The 15,587-nt window shown below is 43.5% G+C and overlaps 1 protein-coding gene across 8 annotated transcripts in view; it reads right to left on the bottom strand.

Annotated features, from left to right (window-relative positions):
- The window catches only part of FRMD4A (FERM domain containing 4A), a 679,421-nt gene that overhangs the window by 245,247 nt on the left and 418,587 nt on the right, over nucleotides 1-15,587 (bottom strand). The gene's annotated exons all lie outside the window — the stretch shown is intronic.

Raw genomic sequence — 15,587 nt, 5'->3', positions numbered from 1 at the left:
ATTCCAATGCAAAGCCCCATTTTTTGGTAATGCAGTTGGAGCCCATCTCCTTGTGCTCTGAGGTCCTCACAGGGATTATTGTTTCTCTGGACTCAGACTACTAGTTCTAGTCCTGATTCGTTTTGACTGCAACGTGTCGTAATGGGCGATGAGGAAATGTTCAGACCTACAACACTTTTTTTTTCTTTTTTGAGACAGAGGAGTCTCATTCTGTCGCCCACGCTGGAAAGCAGTGGTGCCATCTCGGCTCACTGTAGCCTCCGCTCTGGAATTTAAGTGATTCTTCTGCCTCAGCCTCCCAGATAGCTGGGATTACAGGCACCCACTACCAAGCCCGGCTAATTTTTTAGTATTTTTAGTAGAGATGGGGTTTCGCCATGTTGGCCAAGCTGGTCTTGAACCTCTGACCTCAGGTGATCCACCCACCTCAGTCAAAGTGCTGGGGATTACAGGCATGAGCCACCATGCCCAGCCCAGACCTACAGAATTTCTCTTCCAATAGTTTGTTTCCATCCTTAGAGGAGTTGTTGAATTCTATCCACCTCTGTACCTGCGGCTTTTCCCCCCTGGCCACTGACGTCTTCTGTATGTCCTAAACTGAACTTGTCTCACTGGCCAATCCTGCCTCCAGGTTCCCTCTCTTAGTAAACACCAGGCTCCCTCTTCCTCCCCAAAGCCAGAAACAGGGAGAGAGGGCTCATTTCCCTCCCTCCTTTCTCTCATTCCTCACCTGATCACCTGATCACCAAGTCTGTCCTCATAAATACCTCTGGAAAGGTCATGAGGGCAGTCCCTTATCCCAACAGTGCCTGGTGCTGAGTGACTGCTGACCCCAGGCGCGTTCAGGTCACCTCACCTTTCACCAGGGTGTCTCCAGCAGCTTTGTGCTTGGGTGCTGATCTTGTCTCTCTCTGATGCCTTCTCCACTCCAGCAGGAGTGATTCTCCTAAAACCCATGTCTGCTCCTACAACTTCCATTTAAAACCCATTAAATGGGTTTAGGGAAAAAAGTCCACATTCCTTCTGATGGCTATAAGGTCCTGAGTACCAGGCCCTCCTGGCCATCCAGTCTTATTTTTTGCCACCCAGCCCCACCCAAAACCATGTCACCCCCTACCCTCCAGCTACAGAACCCTCTTCCAGGACTCCCCTGTGTTCCAGGTGGTCATGCATTCCCAGGTCACCCAGGAGCCCAGACTGAAGAAAGAGCTCAGATCACATCAGTGCTCTGCTTAAAGACTGCCGGTGGCTTCTTACCGCTCCTGCCACAACCTCTTTGTCTTCATCACACATTATTCACATTTCCTGCTTCCTCTGCCTGGAAGGCCAGTCCCTGCTCCCTGCCCCACTCTTTGGGTAGCTGGCTGCTGGTCGTCTTTCAGATTCTAGCTCAAACGCCGCCTCTTAGATAACCTTTGGCAATCAGCCCGTGGGGAATGGTTTCCCCCAGGTACTTAACATAACACCATCTTGTTTATTTTTTTTTCTTAACACTTAGCCACTATCAGTATTCACAGCCCTGTGCAAAGGCCACAGACTGAGGCCATTCTGCCTGGGCTTGAATCTTGCTCAGGTCACCTACTAGCTGTGCAAGTTTAGGCAAGTTTCTTAACCTCTCTGTGCCTCAGTTGAGAACACTCATCTATGAAATGGGGGTGGAACAATGATACTGCCTACCTTATAGGGCTGTTATGAGGATTAAGTGAGTTAATATATGCAAAGCACTTAGAACAGGGCCTGGCTGAATAAGCATAATCCTTGTGGGCTTTTTTTTTAAAAAAAAACAAAACCTTTTATTTAAGTTTAGGGGTATATGAGCAGGTTTGTTGCACAGGTAAACTAATGTCATGGGGGTTTGTTGTACAAATTATTTTGTCACTGAGTTATTAAGCCTAGTACCCATTAGTTATTTTTCCAGATCCTCTCCCTCCTCTCACCCTCCACCTTCTCATAAGCCCCAGTGTGTGCTCTTCCCCTCCATCTGTCCAGGTGTTCTCATCATTTAACTCCCATTTATAAATGAGAACATGCAGTGTTTGGTTTCCTCCTCTTGTGTTAGTTTGCTAAGGATAATGGTCCACAGCTCCATCCATGTCCCTGCAAAGGATCTCATTCTTTTTATGGCTGCATAGTATTCCATGGTGTACATGTGCCATGTTTTCACTGTATCCCCACAACCAGAACTACTACCTGGAACAAGATCTCTCTACCCCTCCCAAAACCTTTTGCGCTTGGGGGCCTGGACTGGGAATAGATAAGAATTGCGGGAAGAAAAGCGGCATTTAAAGAATTTGAAGTACTAACAGAAATAGGTCATGATGACTGAAACACCAAAAGCAATGGCAACAAAAGCCAAAATTGACAAATGGGATCTAATCAAAGTAAAGAGCTTCTGCACAGCACAAGACGCTAGCATCAGAGTGAACAAGCAACCTACAGAATGGGAGAAAATTTTTGCAATGTACCCATCTGACAAAGGTCTATTATCCAGAATCTACAAGGAACTTAAACAAATTTACACGAAAAAAACAAGCCCATCAAAAAGTGGGTAAAGGATATGAACAGACACTTTTCAAAAAAAGACATTTATGTGGCCAACAAACATATGAGAAAAAGCTCATCATCACTGGTCATTAGAGAAATGCAAATCAAAACCACATTGAGATACCATTTCACACCAGTTAGAATGGTGATCATTAAAAAACCAGGAGACAACAGATGCTGGAGAGGATGTGGAGAAATAGGAACACTTTTACACTGTTGGTGGGAGTGTAAATTAGTTCAAGCATTGTGGAAGACAGTGTGGTGATTCCTCAAGGACCTAGAAATAGAAATTCCATTTGACCCAGCAATCCTATTACTGAGTATATACTCAAAGGATTGTAAATCATTCTACTATAAGACACATGCACACATGTGTTTGTTTATTTATGTTTTTATTTATTTATCTTTCTTTTTAACATCTGCTTCTTGAATTAGCACACATATGTTTATGCAGCACTATTTGCAATAGGAAAGATCCGGAACCAACCCAAATGCCTATCAATGATAGACTGGATAAAGAAAATGTGGCACATATACACCATAGAATACTATGCAGCCATAAAAAAGAATGAGTTCATGTCCTTTGCAGGGACATGGATGAAGCTGGAAGCCATCATCCTCAGCAAACTAACACAGGAACAGAAAACTAAACACCACATGCTCTCACTCATAAGTGGGAGTTGAACAATGAGAACACATGGACACAGGGAGGGGAACATCACACATCAGGGTTTACTGGGGCTGGAGGGGAAGGGGAAGGAGAGCATTAGGACAAATACCTAATGCACGTGGGACTTAAAACCTAGATGAGGGGTTAATAGGTGCAGCAAACCACCATGGCACATGTATACCTATGTAACAAACCTTCACGTTCTGCACATGTATCCCAGAACTTAAAGTAACACAAAAGAAAGAAAAAGAAAAGAAGTAGGTCATGGTAAAATTTGATGAATAAAATAAAATTCAAACTTTAGCTACCTGGAAATGAAAACATAAAAGAAAAAGATTCCCTGTTTCACCAGTGTTACCCTAGGATTTCACAGCTAAAAAAGCCTTGCCAGCCAGAATGCCACAGTGGACTGTCCCCAAAGAGTAGCCAATTCTACCACTGAGAATTCAGGCAGCTACTTGCAAAGGTTTAACCCATTTATGTCTGATGTTGCAGATTTTTGAATTTTTGCATGAAATTAACGTATGTAACCTAGAAAAATTCAAGAAACAAGAATTTGAAGAGAGAAAATCATGTTCCATTGTTGAATTATGTGGCATTCCAAAAATGGAACATTAGGCATACATGGCCATGAATCAAATAATCTTTTGCAAAATGTTGGTTCACTGACCAACCCTAACATATAGTTGTGATTAAATAATTTAGAGTGCTTCCATTTTCAGCTTGAGTTGAATACTTTTCGAAGAGTCTTTCTGAAAAGAGAAACATGCAGGCTGGTGTATGGGCCTTTGCCTTGTGTTTTGCTGTCATTGCTGAAGATGAGTCAGAGAGCAGCAGAAATACTTTTCTTTTTGCCCTTTTGGTGGGTCAGCAGGATTTGGAGAGCTGAATAACTGGGGTAACCCTTGCTTCTGTTACACAGACTAAAGGAGCTTTATTTTGAAAAGAGCTGAACTCAAAGAGAGGAGAGGTGCTCTGAGGTTTGGAAATGCGGGAGGTAGGAAGGGATGGAGAAGGGTGATAGCAGCCAGAAAAGAAGGAAGAGAGAACGTTTGTATGTGATGGGCAGACAACATGAGACCCTATGTCTGCTGAGTGCCTCGAGAAGGGGCAGGCCACCTGATAGGACAGTGCCTGGCCTATTCTAAGATATGTGTCTTAGAATTTAGACACATAGGCATAGTGGCTTATGCCTGAAATTCCAGCATTTTGGGAAGCCAAAGTGGGTAGATAACCTGAGGCCAGGAGTTCAAGACCAGCTTCGCCAACATGGTGAAACCCCATCTCTACCAAAAATACAAAAAAAAATTAGCTGGGTGTGGTGGTGGGTACGTTAGTCCCAGCTACTTAGGAGGCTGAGAATTGCTTGAACTTAGGAGGCAGAGGCTGCAGTGAGACGAAATTGCACCATTGCACTCCAGCCTGGGTGACAGAGCGAGACGCTGTCTCTGAACAAAAAGAAGATGAAGCCATATGCCTGAGGGGACTCTGCCAATCAGATTTGAACCCAGAGTTGTCCTTTGGAGGCTTGAGTTCTTATTGTCCATGCTTACCTGCCAAATGCTGTATACATGAAATACACTGGCGGTTACAGGCAGTATGGCCGCACAATTACTTTATATTCACTATTAACTGTGGATGGAGTCCCAGTTACAGTGAAGACACCTGGGAGTTGACATTCTCATGTGCCATCCCATCAGTTCCTAACCTACACCATGTGGACATAGCTTTACATTCCCTTTTCTGTGTTTCTAGTGAATAATACTGGCAACTTTTCCTTTCTTATTTCAACCAGGTTTTAAAGATGGAGAGAGACCCCCTCAGGGGCAGGTGAAAGTGCTTGGCTGGTTTCAAGCGAACCCTATAATATTTTTATACCCAATTCTTTTTGCTTCCTACTCCCAGGTCAATTAGAGGCCAATTCTGAACCACTTCAATCAAAAAGGGATAATTCTACCTCCTCTCACAGCCTGCGATCAAGTACTTAAAACCAGGGTCCCTGGGTTGTATGAAGAAATTATCCACTGTCTGTGTTAGATTTTGTTATCTTTTTTAAAAAATAGCTGTGTCATTTTGAAATAACTAAGTTTTATAGTTTTGTTGGGCTCTCATTGCATTAGATTGCTGCGTATTATTTTTCCTGGCTGGGAATCATGATTTAGACGGCAACTCATGGCAACAAAAACCCAGAGCAAGGCTTTCTGAAACACAGACAAGGATCAATCAAAACATCACAGACCAATTAATGTACCTTGGAGCCCCTGGGAGTACCTGCATTCCAGCGAGTACCACAGTATCAAATTGGTTAACATTCTAAGTATACTTGAGTACCTTAGGCTAACTCTCTCCCCAAGCCTTTTTTGTTTATTTACTCAGAAATATGTATTAAGAATAGGGCTGGGCATGGTGGCTCATACCTGTAATCCCAGCACTTTCAGAGGTAAAGTTGGGTGATCAGTTGAGGTCAGGAGTTTGAGACCAGCCTGGCCAACATGGTGAAACCCCATCTCTACTAAAAATACAAAATTATTCAGGTGTGGTGGCAGGTGCCTGTAATCCCAGCTACTCTGGAGGCTGAGGCAGGAGAATCACTTGAGCCTGGGAGGCAGAGGGTGCAGTGAGTCAAGATCACGCCACTGCACTTTAGTCTGGGTGACAGAGTGAGACCCTGTCTAAAAAAAAGAAAGAAAAGAAAAGAAATATGTATTAATAAGAATAGTTAACACTTAGTTGTCATTTACCAAGTGCCAGGTACTGATTATGTGTTTTACATATAATAATTCAGTCTTCTCAACAGACCTCTGAGATGGGCACTATTATTAGCTCCATTTATAGGTGTGGGAAAAGAAGCACAGGGAGAGGTGAGATAACCCATGTCAGATCCTACAGACAAGAAGCTGGCCACTGCCAGTTACCAAACTCAGGCAGTCCCATCGCAGAGCTGGTGTTCTCAGCCCTCACGCGTGTTCCCTTTTAATAGTCGCATATTAGGTGGTATTGCGTCCCTTCTCATGCCTAGTACAAATAATTATCATTTATTTTTTGGCCTATTGCTTCACTGCAAGAAGCAGCTAAGGCAGAAATATTTGCAAAATTGAATGGAGGCCAGGTACAGTGGCTCATGCCTGTAATCCCAGCACTTTGGGAGGCTGAAGTGGGTGGATCACCTGAGGTCAGGAGTTTGAGACTAGCCCAGCCAACATGGCAAAACCCCGTCTCTACTAAAAATACAAAAATTAGCTGGGCATGGTGTGGGTGCCTATAATCCTAGCTACTGGGGAGGCTGAGGCAGGAGAATCTCTCAAGCCCATGACGCAGAGGTTGCAGTGAGCTGAGATCATGCCACTGCACTCTAGCTTGGGTGACAGAGTGAGAATCTATCTCAAAAACAAAAAAAAAATGGAAAAGATTTTCAGCAAATATTCTTTTTTCCATTGTAATATCTATTATTGTGAAGGTTTACGTATGTGCAAGGGACATCAACCCAACAATCTCTCCAGTGAGCAGTAAGACTGTATTGAAAGGATGGGCCAGAGCAGGAAGTAAGAGCCTCAGTGCCTCTCAGCCCAGGGGGAACAGACGAGTCAGCCTCCCGGAGCTCGGACACACCAGGAAAGTGGCCCCAGTGATGATTTGGGAGGTGAGGATTTCTTCTGCCACCCCACAGAAGTCAGTCCTACTCCAAATTATAATAGCAAACAATGTGTCAAAGAATAATATGGGTCAGGCTGTCAAATTTCTAGGATTCTGACTTCACTAAATAAGAAGATAGGCTATTCGATTTTTTGTTTGTTTGGTTTAGAGACAGGGTCTCACTCTGTCATCCAGGCTGGAGTACAGTGGCATGATCATAGCTCACTGTAACCTTGAAATCCTGGGCTCAAGTGATCCTCCCGTCTCAGCCTCCCGAGTAGCTGGGGCTATAGGCATATACCACTCACTGTACCCAGCTAATTCTTATTTAAAATTTTTTTTTTTTGTAAAGATAGGGTCTTGCTATGTGACCCAGGCTAGCCTTGAACTTAAGTGATCCTCATGACTTGGCCTGCCACAGTGTTGGGATTACAGGCATGTGCCACTGTGCCAGCCTAGGTTTATTTGTTGAGATGGGATTGGGTACACTGGGTTAGAATTTAGAGAGATATCCGCATAGAAAATAAAAAAAGTTGGAGATATCGATACATGGAGGGCATTTAGACTTATGGAAATTGATGATTAGGCAAAATACTGGAAAGAGAGAGAGAGAGAGAGACAAGAGTCAACTAAGTCAACTAAATCAACATGAGAATCCCCTGGATGACCAGCTGGGCACAGTGGCTCACACCTGTAATCCTAGCACCTTAGGAGGCCGAGGCAGGCGGATCAGTTGAGGTCAGGAGTTAAGACCAGCCTGGCCAATATGGCAAAACCCCGTCTCTACTAAGATACAAAAAAATAGCTGGGCATGTGGTACATACCTGTAATTCCAGCTACTTGGGAGGCTGAGGCAGGAGGACTGCTTGAACCTGGAGGCAGAGATTGCAGTGAGCCAAGAAAACACTCCATCCTGGGTGATGGAGCAAGACTTGGTCTCAAAAAAAAAAAAAAAAAAAAGGATTCTTTGGTCTCACCCCTACTCCCATTTCCAACCCAGGCTTTTGATTCTTGGGTTGGGTTGGGACAGGGTGTAATAACTTACATTTTTAACAGATTCCAAAGACATTGATCCTCCAGATTGGAGCCTCTACTCAGCACAGTGATCCTACCTCTTGGCTTTTATTCTGCTCTGGGCACCCTGTCATCTTTAGGCTTGCACTAGCCCCAGGGCCTTTGCACTTCCCTCTGCTTGGAAGGCACTACTCCAGATACCAGCAGGAATCAAGCTGTTGCCTTTTCAGGTCCCTGCTCAGATGTCCCCTTATGAGTGAGATCTTTTCTAACCACCTTTCTTAAAACTAGCAACTCCTTCCACTGCCCACCTGCTGCTCCTCCTGTTCCTAATCCCTCCCCTAGTTTATTTGTCTCCATTCTTTCTGTCATCTTCTAACAGACTGTATAATTGATTTACTTAGCTGTTTTGTTTATTACCTGTCCTTCCCATGAGTGCAGGGATTTAAGTCCATTTGGATTTTTGGTAAAGCTCCTGAGCCTAGAACAGTACTTGGCACGTACTAAACATTTAATAAGTATTTGTTGTGGCCTCGCATGGGGGCTCACACCTGTAATTCCAGCACTTTGGAAGGCGAAGGCAGGAGGATCACGCTAGGCCAGGATTCTAAGACCAGTCTGGGCAACACAGCAAGATGCCAACTCTACAAAAAAAATTTATTTTAATAACAATTATCCAGGTGTAGTGATGCATGCCAGTAGTCCCAGTTACTTGGGAGGCTGAGGCATGAGGATCACTTGAGGCCAAGAGTTTGAGACCAGCTTGGGCAATATAGTGAGACCCCATCTCTAAAAAAAAAAAAAAAAAAAAAGAGTGTGGTTGTGACATGTGCCTGTGGTCCCAGCTACTCGAGAGGCAGAAGTGGGAGGATAACGTGAACCCAGAGGTTGGAGGCTGCAGCGAGCTAGGATCATGCCACCGCACTCCAGCCTGGATGACAGAGCGAGAACCTGTTACTAAAAATTGTTGAATGAGTGAATAAAATGAATGAATGAACATTCTTGGATGCAGCATTGCAGTTTTAAGAACTTAATTCTGATGGAAACGCTTTCTAACCAATTGCTTCCATATCTAAAATGAAACATAATCACTATGCTCCCCTTCTGAAATTATCTCTCACACCCAGAGTGACGCCCAAGCTCGTCGGCATTGGTTCCTCACCAGGCACTGGTCGGGGCTGGGACACGGCGGCAAACAGATGTGGAAGTGGCCTTTGCCCCCTTCTGCCTACAGTCCAGTTAAAAACAGGGCCTGCCTGGCTGTCCGGTCTCACCAACCACTACTCCCTGCTGGCGTTTCACCTCCCAGCCGGTGAGAAGCTCCTACGAGTCCCTGTGCTTCTTGCCTTCTTGCTTTGCATGGCTGTACATCTGCACAGAAAACCCTCCCATCCTCCCTGACACCTGGTTAACTCCCACTCACTCTTCCAACTCTGCTCAGACACCTCATTCCCCAGGAAGCCTTCCCCAGGGTTCCCCTCTTCCGTGCCCTAAATAACCCGTGCACATCTCTATGCTCAGCACATTTTCATCACCACCTTTGCATATGTCTTTATACGGCGCTCCGTCAAGAATTTCTCAAAGGTGGACATCATGGCAGTGCTTTTTGTTTTAATAATTTTATTGTATTCCAGATCCTCAAAATGTGTTACCCTGTACACGGTATACAGCATCTAATGTCACTTTATCACTCTCTTTTAGACAAGCAGTGTGATCATAACCCAATAGATTTTTATAGTTAAATCTGTCCTGCTAATAAAAAGTAGGGGTCAGTAATGGTAGAAAACAGCACTTTTTTTTTTTTTTTTGAGACGGAGTAGTCTTGCTCTGTCGCCCAGGCTGGAGTGCAGTGGTGCGATCTCAGCTCACTGCAACATACACCTCCCAGGTTCAAGCAAATCCCCTGCGTCAGCCTCCCAATAACTGGGATTACAGGCACACATCACCATGCCTGGCTAAGAAAACAGCATTTGTAATCCCAGCACTTTGGGAGGCTGAGGCAGGTGGATCACTTGACATCAGGAGTTCAAAATCAGCCTGGCCAACATGGTGAAACCCCCATCTCTACTAAAAAATACAAAAATTAGCCAGGCATGGTGGCAGACACCTACAATCCCAGCTTCTCAGGAAGCTGAGGCAGGAGAATCGTTTGAACCTGGGAGGCAGAGGTTGCAGTGAGCCTAGGTTGTACCACTGCACTCCAACCTGGGCAACAGAGTGAGACTCTGTCTCAAAAAAAAAAAAAAGAAAAAGAAAGAAAGAAAAGAAAAGAAAGAGCATTTGACCAGAGTTAATATGCAGTTCCCTAGAACTGTTTTAAGGAAAGCAGCCTTCCTTAAAATCTGGAACTGTGACAGCTGTTTCTCATAAATGAACAGGGGCCAGTTGCACCACTGGCCCCAACACGAAAGCCCACCTTTTTGGAGATACCTGCAATGCATTCTGAAGACTCCCGAAAGCTTTTGAGGGACCTAATAAAAGGTGTTAATAATAGAGCAGGTCTAATTTCTATTAGGCCTTGAAATGGACATGCTTCCATCTCTCCCTAGTCTCTCCTTCATAAACTCTGAATTGTTTTCATGTTGACTTTTAGAGATCTAAGCTTCTTCATTTGTTTACATGCTTTTAAACTTCTTTGTGCGGTTTTGGGAAGGTAGGCACAGCTCTTTTCTCAAAAGTGAAATCAAGTTCTCAGCAGAAGAGGAAATATATAGGGAAGAGAAAGGAAAGTATCTTTCAAATCTTCAGAGAATGCCTCTTGTGCCCTTTACAAAGGAAATTCCCTTGGAAATGGTTATAACCTGACCTATTAATATGATCAGTTAATAATAACAGTGATAAGGATAATCATATTTATGACTTGTTGAGCAGTGCCATACACATTACATGCATTATCTATAATCTTTGCAGTAATACTGCACAGTAGGTCTTATTAATTCCCATTGTAGATTCACAAATCAAGGTTCAGAAACACTTGCGGAAAGTTAACTTGCCAAAGGTCTAGACCTAGAAGGAGGCAGATTTGAATCCAAGTCAATTTCTTTTCTTTTTTCTTTTTCTTTTTCTTTTCTTTTCTTTTCTTTCTTTCTTTTTTTTTTTTGAGACAGAGTCTAGCTCTGTCGCACAGGCTGGAGCACAGTGGTGGGATCTGGGTTCACTGCAACCTTCGCTTCCCAAGTTCAAGCAATTCTCCTAACACAGCCTCCGGAGTAGCTGGGACTACAGGCGCACACTGCCACGCCCGGGTAACTTTTTTTGTATTTTAGTAGAGATGAGGTTTCACTGTGTTGCCCAGGCTGGTCGTGAACTTCTGAGCTCAGGCAATCCACCCTCCTCAGCCTCCCAAAGTGCTGGGATTACAGGCGTGAGCCACCGCACCTGGCCACAAGTAAATTTCTAAGACTTCAAAAGTGCATTCTGTTTTTTCCATCATGGCTTACTTTTGAGGAAAAGGAGACATGGGCTGATAAAGGGCTCGCAGTGGGGAGAGTCTCAGATTGGTTTCTGGTGGAGTGGAGGGAACCCTGAGGAAAGAATGGTAAGGTGAAGCGCCAAAAATCACGTTCAGGGACAGAACATTTCGGCCATCCCTTGAAATCAGAATCATGGCAATGGAGCAGAGCTCCGCAGACACTTGGAGATGCTCTGGGTCAACAGGGCCTTGCCCCATGATGGGGCGTAGGCTGAGCCTCTGCAGCCCCCAGTCTGTGACCCTGGCATCCTTCTTGGTGTATATTTGAATGCAGCTACTTATGAATTCTGTTGATTTTCAATATAACCCTCATGGCAATCACAGTGACATCTCTGATTCTGCTCCTCCTCCCTGTGGGGCTTTGAACAGGTCAGCATGAATCTTCCAGAAGTACTTTTTGAAAAATCTGTCTGCACAGCAGGCTGAAACTGGTGTTTAATCCACTTTCCTGCCCAAAGACATAGAGTATAATAAGACAGTGGTTAGCAGTACAGGCTATGGTAGCCAGCTCCTGAGATCTGAACCACCAACCGACAGCTTACTAGTTGTGTAACCTTAGGCTAATGAGTTCTCACCTTTTCTTCATCTCAGTTTCCTACTTATCGGTGTGCTATGAGGATTGCATTGTGTAACGTATAAAGAGGGAGTTTTGAGCACAGAGCACATATTAAATAAAATATATGCTACAGTATTATTTCCATTATTAACATTCACTAAGGGCATGAAATCTGGTAGCTTTTGTCTGTATACAACAGCGCCTTCTCCGCTATGTTAGATGTCGATCCTTGGTTTAAGCCTCATAGGTAACTGCTGTGAGCTTTAATGAGACCCCGGGTGAATTATGCCCTGTAAGTTAATCGTAGGAAACACTCTTGTCCTAAATAATTGTGCCCTACATTCTGATTCCATCCCTGTCCTCTGAGTGCGCCAAGTGTATGCTCCTTGCAGAGATGTTCCCCCTCCTCATGAGTGAATAACGCAGGAGAGAAAGCAAGTGCATTTAAATAGCAAGTGTATTCGAATAACCTTTCAGCAATTGAGGGTGCACTGTTTGCCTTCCCACGGGAATGCCTGCCAGTCACGTCAAAGGTGCTTGCTCTGAACCTCAGGATTTATCCCTGAATTGTTGCTACATCTCAGCCTCAACTGTGTGGCGCCATATTATCCACGCCCATAGATCAACTTCCGGTTCCTTCTGCCTTCTCAGGCCCTTGCAGCCCTGCTTCACTCAGCGAGTCAGTGACAACACGGCCAAAAAGTGATGCAGAGCCCATTTTATTCCATCTTTTTTTAGGAGTCAGAACTACAACTCTACTTTACATCAGAAGGTAGTCTGTAGAGAGAAGCAGAAAATGAACCTGAGCTTGTCTAAGTGTGTCTTACAAAGGAAATTCTTTTGGATATGGTCATAACCTAAACTATGATCAGCTAATAATAACAGTCATAATAATAATGATAATATCTATGATTTGTTGATCGGTGCTGTGCATATTATGAGGATTATCTATAATCTTTGCAGCAAGACTGCATAGTAGGTCGTGTTAATTCCCATCTTATAGATCCAGAAAGCGAGGCTCAGGGACATAAAGTAACTTGCCAAAAGTCTGTACCTAGAAAGTTGCAGTGTTCAGTTCAAAGGGAAACCCACGGCGCGTCCCAGATCAGACAAAATGAAATGCCACAACCACTCAGGCTTACAACACTTACAGGCACTATGTGGCTGTTGTCTTATTCATCGAGGGTTGAAGGCTTGTGTCAACACCTCCACCTGACAGATGAGGAAATGGGCAGTAAGTTCCTGGCTTGCCCAATGGCTTCCAGTGACTGAGGGACATTCAGAATGAGAATAGACAGCTTCCCACTTTAGGTCATGAGTGCTGTTCACCGAGAGCTGTCACCTGCCAGAATCAGTGGAGGGTTGCTGCTAGATCAAATATTTACACACTCATAAGTTGCTTCCTACTGCAGTGAGTTCCTCATAATACAAAAGTACCTAAAATTCTGGGTTTTTAAATTTTGAAGTCACTTAAGAAAGAAAGAAAGAAGAATGCACAGATAGGCCGGGCACAGTGGCTCACACCTGTAATTCCAGCACTTTGGGAGGCTGAGGCAGGTGGATCACCTGCAGTTAGGAGTTCAAGACCAACTTGGCCAACATGGTGAAACCCCATCTCTACTAAAAATACAAAATTATTCAGGTGTGGTGGTGAGCACTGGAGATTCCAGCTACTCAGGAGGCTGAGGCAGGAGAATCGCTTGAACCCAGGAGGCAGAGGTTAAAGTGAGCTAAGATCACACCACTGCACTCCAGCCTGGGCAACACGAGTGAAACACTATCCTCCTCCCCCAAGAAAAACAGCACAGATAGTATATTAGACTGCTATGTAATAGCTGCTTATTTGCTTATTGAGAGAGAGAGAGAGAAAGAGAGAGAGAGAGAGAGAGAGAGAGAGAGAGAGAGAGAGAATGCTAAAGCCATGCCTCTCATCCTTATTCCTTCCCTCCCCAGAAGTTTTCAGTCTCCTAACATAGGTCTCTAGCATTCCCTATTGTTTTTGTCCTTGGACTGCATTTGAATGTAGCTATATGCAGTATACACTGTTTTGTGTGTTTTTCAACCTTAGAGAAATGCAGCCAGAACAGAATTACCTTTTCCTGACTTATTTTCCATTCAACATCATGTTTTTGAGATGTGTCAATATAAGCATTTTTGTATGTCATCCATTTATTGGATTCCATGGTGCAAATATACCATAGGATATGTCTATGTTCTCCTGCTGAGGGACAAGTTACATCTAAGTTTTCACTATTTACAAACAGCCAGGCCCTTTGCTCCTGGTGTTTCCTCTGCTTGCTGGGCTCCTCTTCCAGAAGTTCATTCATTTGATGATCTCATCTTGTCCAATTAATTTGCTCCCTCTTCTTCCCATATTTTTTCTCAGTTATCAGTGGGATTGCCAGAGAAAAGACAGGACATCCAGTTAAATCTGAATTTCAGATAAATAACAAGTTCATGTGTAGCATAAGTATACCCCAAGTGGTAGATGGGATATACTTACCCTAACAAAAAATTCACGGATGATCTAAAATTTATGTGAGAATCTTGTATTTGTATTTGTTAAATCTGCGACTCTAATTGTGACATTCTCAGCGAGGCCATCCCTGTACAGACTATTTAAATGTTTAACCTCCTCCCCAACACTTCCTATTCATTTTTACTCTCTTAGTTTTCTTCACAGCACTTATCATCAATTTACCTGCAATATATTTTCTTATTTATTTTGCTTTTTATATGTCCTTTTCCTCTGGAATGTAAGCCCCTTGCAGGCAGGTTTTCTGTTTTGTCTTCTGCTATGTGAGACATAGTATGTGCTTAATAAACACTTGTGAGTAAATGAGTAAATAAACGTAACAGTGCAAGGACTATCATTGTGCATGTCTCCTTTGTAGTGCATGAGATTTTCTCCCAGATAAACATTTGGAAATAAAATTGCTTTTTGTAGGGTGTGTGTCTTTACTAGGTATTGCCAATTTGCTGTCTGAAGTGATTGAACTAATTTCCATTCCCATCAGTAATGTATAAAAGTTCCCATTTCTTAACGCTTTTACACTATTGGGGGAGTGTAAATTAGTTCAACCACTGTGGAAGGCAGTGTGGCAATTCCTCAAGGATCTAGAACTATAAATACCATTTGACCCAGTACCCAAAGGATTATAAATAATTCTATTAGGAAGACACATGCACACGTATGTTTACTGCAGCACTGTTCACAATAGCAAAGACTTGGAACCAACCCAAATGCCCATCAATGATAGACTGGATAAAGAAAATGTGTCACATATATACCATAGAATACTATGCAGCCATAAAAAAGGATGAGTTCATGTCCTTTAAATATTTAAAGGACATGGATGAAGCTGGAAACCATCATTCTCAGCAAACTAACACAAAAACAGAAAACCAAACACTGAATGTTCTCACTCATAAGTGGGAGTTGAACAATGAGAACACATGGACACAGAGAGGGGAACATCACACACTGGGGCCTATTAGGGGGTGGGGGAGTAGGGGAGGGATAGCATTAGGAGGAATACCTAATGTAGATGACAGAGTGATAGATGCAGCAAACCACCATGGCACGTGTATACCTATATAACAAACCTGCGCATTCTGCACACGTACCCCAGAACTTAAAGCATAATTTTAAAATGTTCCCATTTCTTAACACCCACATTATCTTTCTTTCTTTACCT

The sequence above is a fragment of the Aotus nancymaae genome, unplaced genomic scaffold (assembly GCF_030222135.1).
Source record: "Aotus nancymaae isolate 86718 unplaced genomic scaffold, 86718_ANA_hifiasm-v0.15.2.pri h1tg000077l, whole genome shotgun sequence".
NCBI lineage: Eukaryota > Metazoa > Chordata > Mammalia > Primates > Aotidae > Aotus > Aotus nancymaae.
The sequence above is the reverse complement of the archived record's forward strand: the minus strand, read 5'-3'. Positions and strand labels throughout refer to the sequence as shown.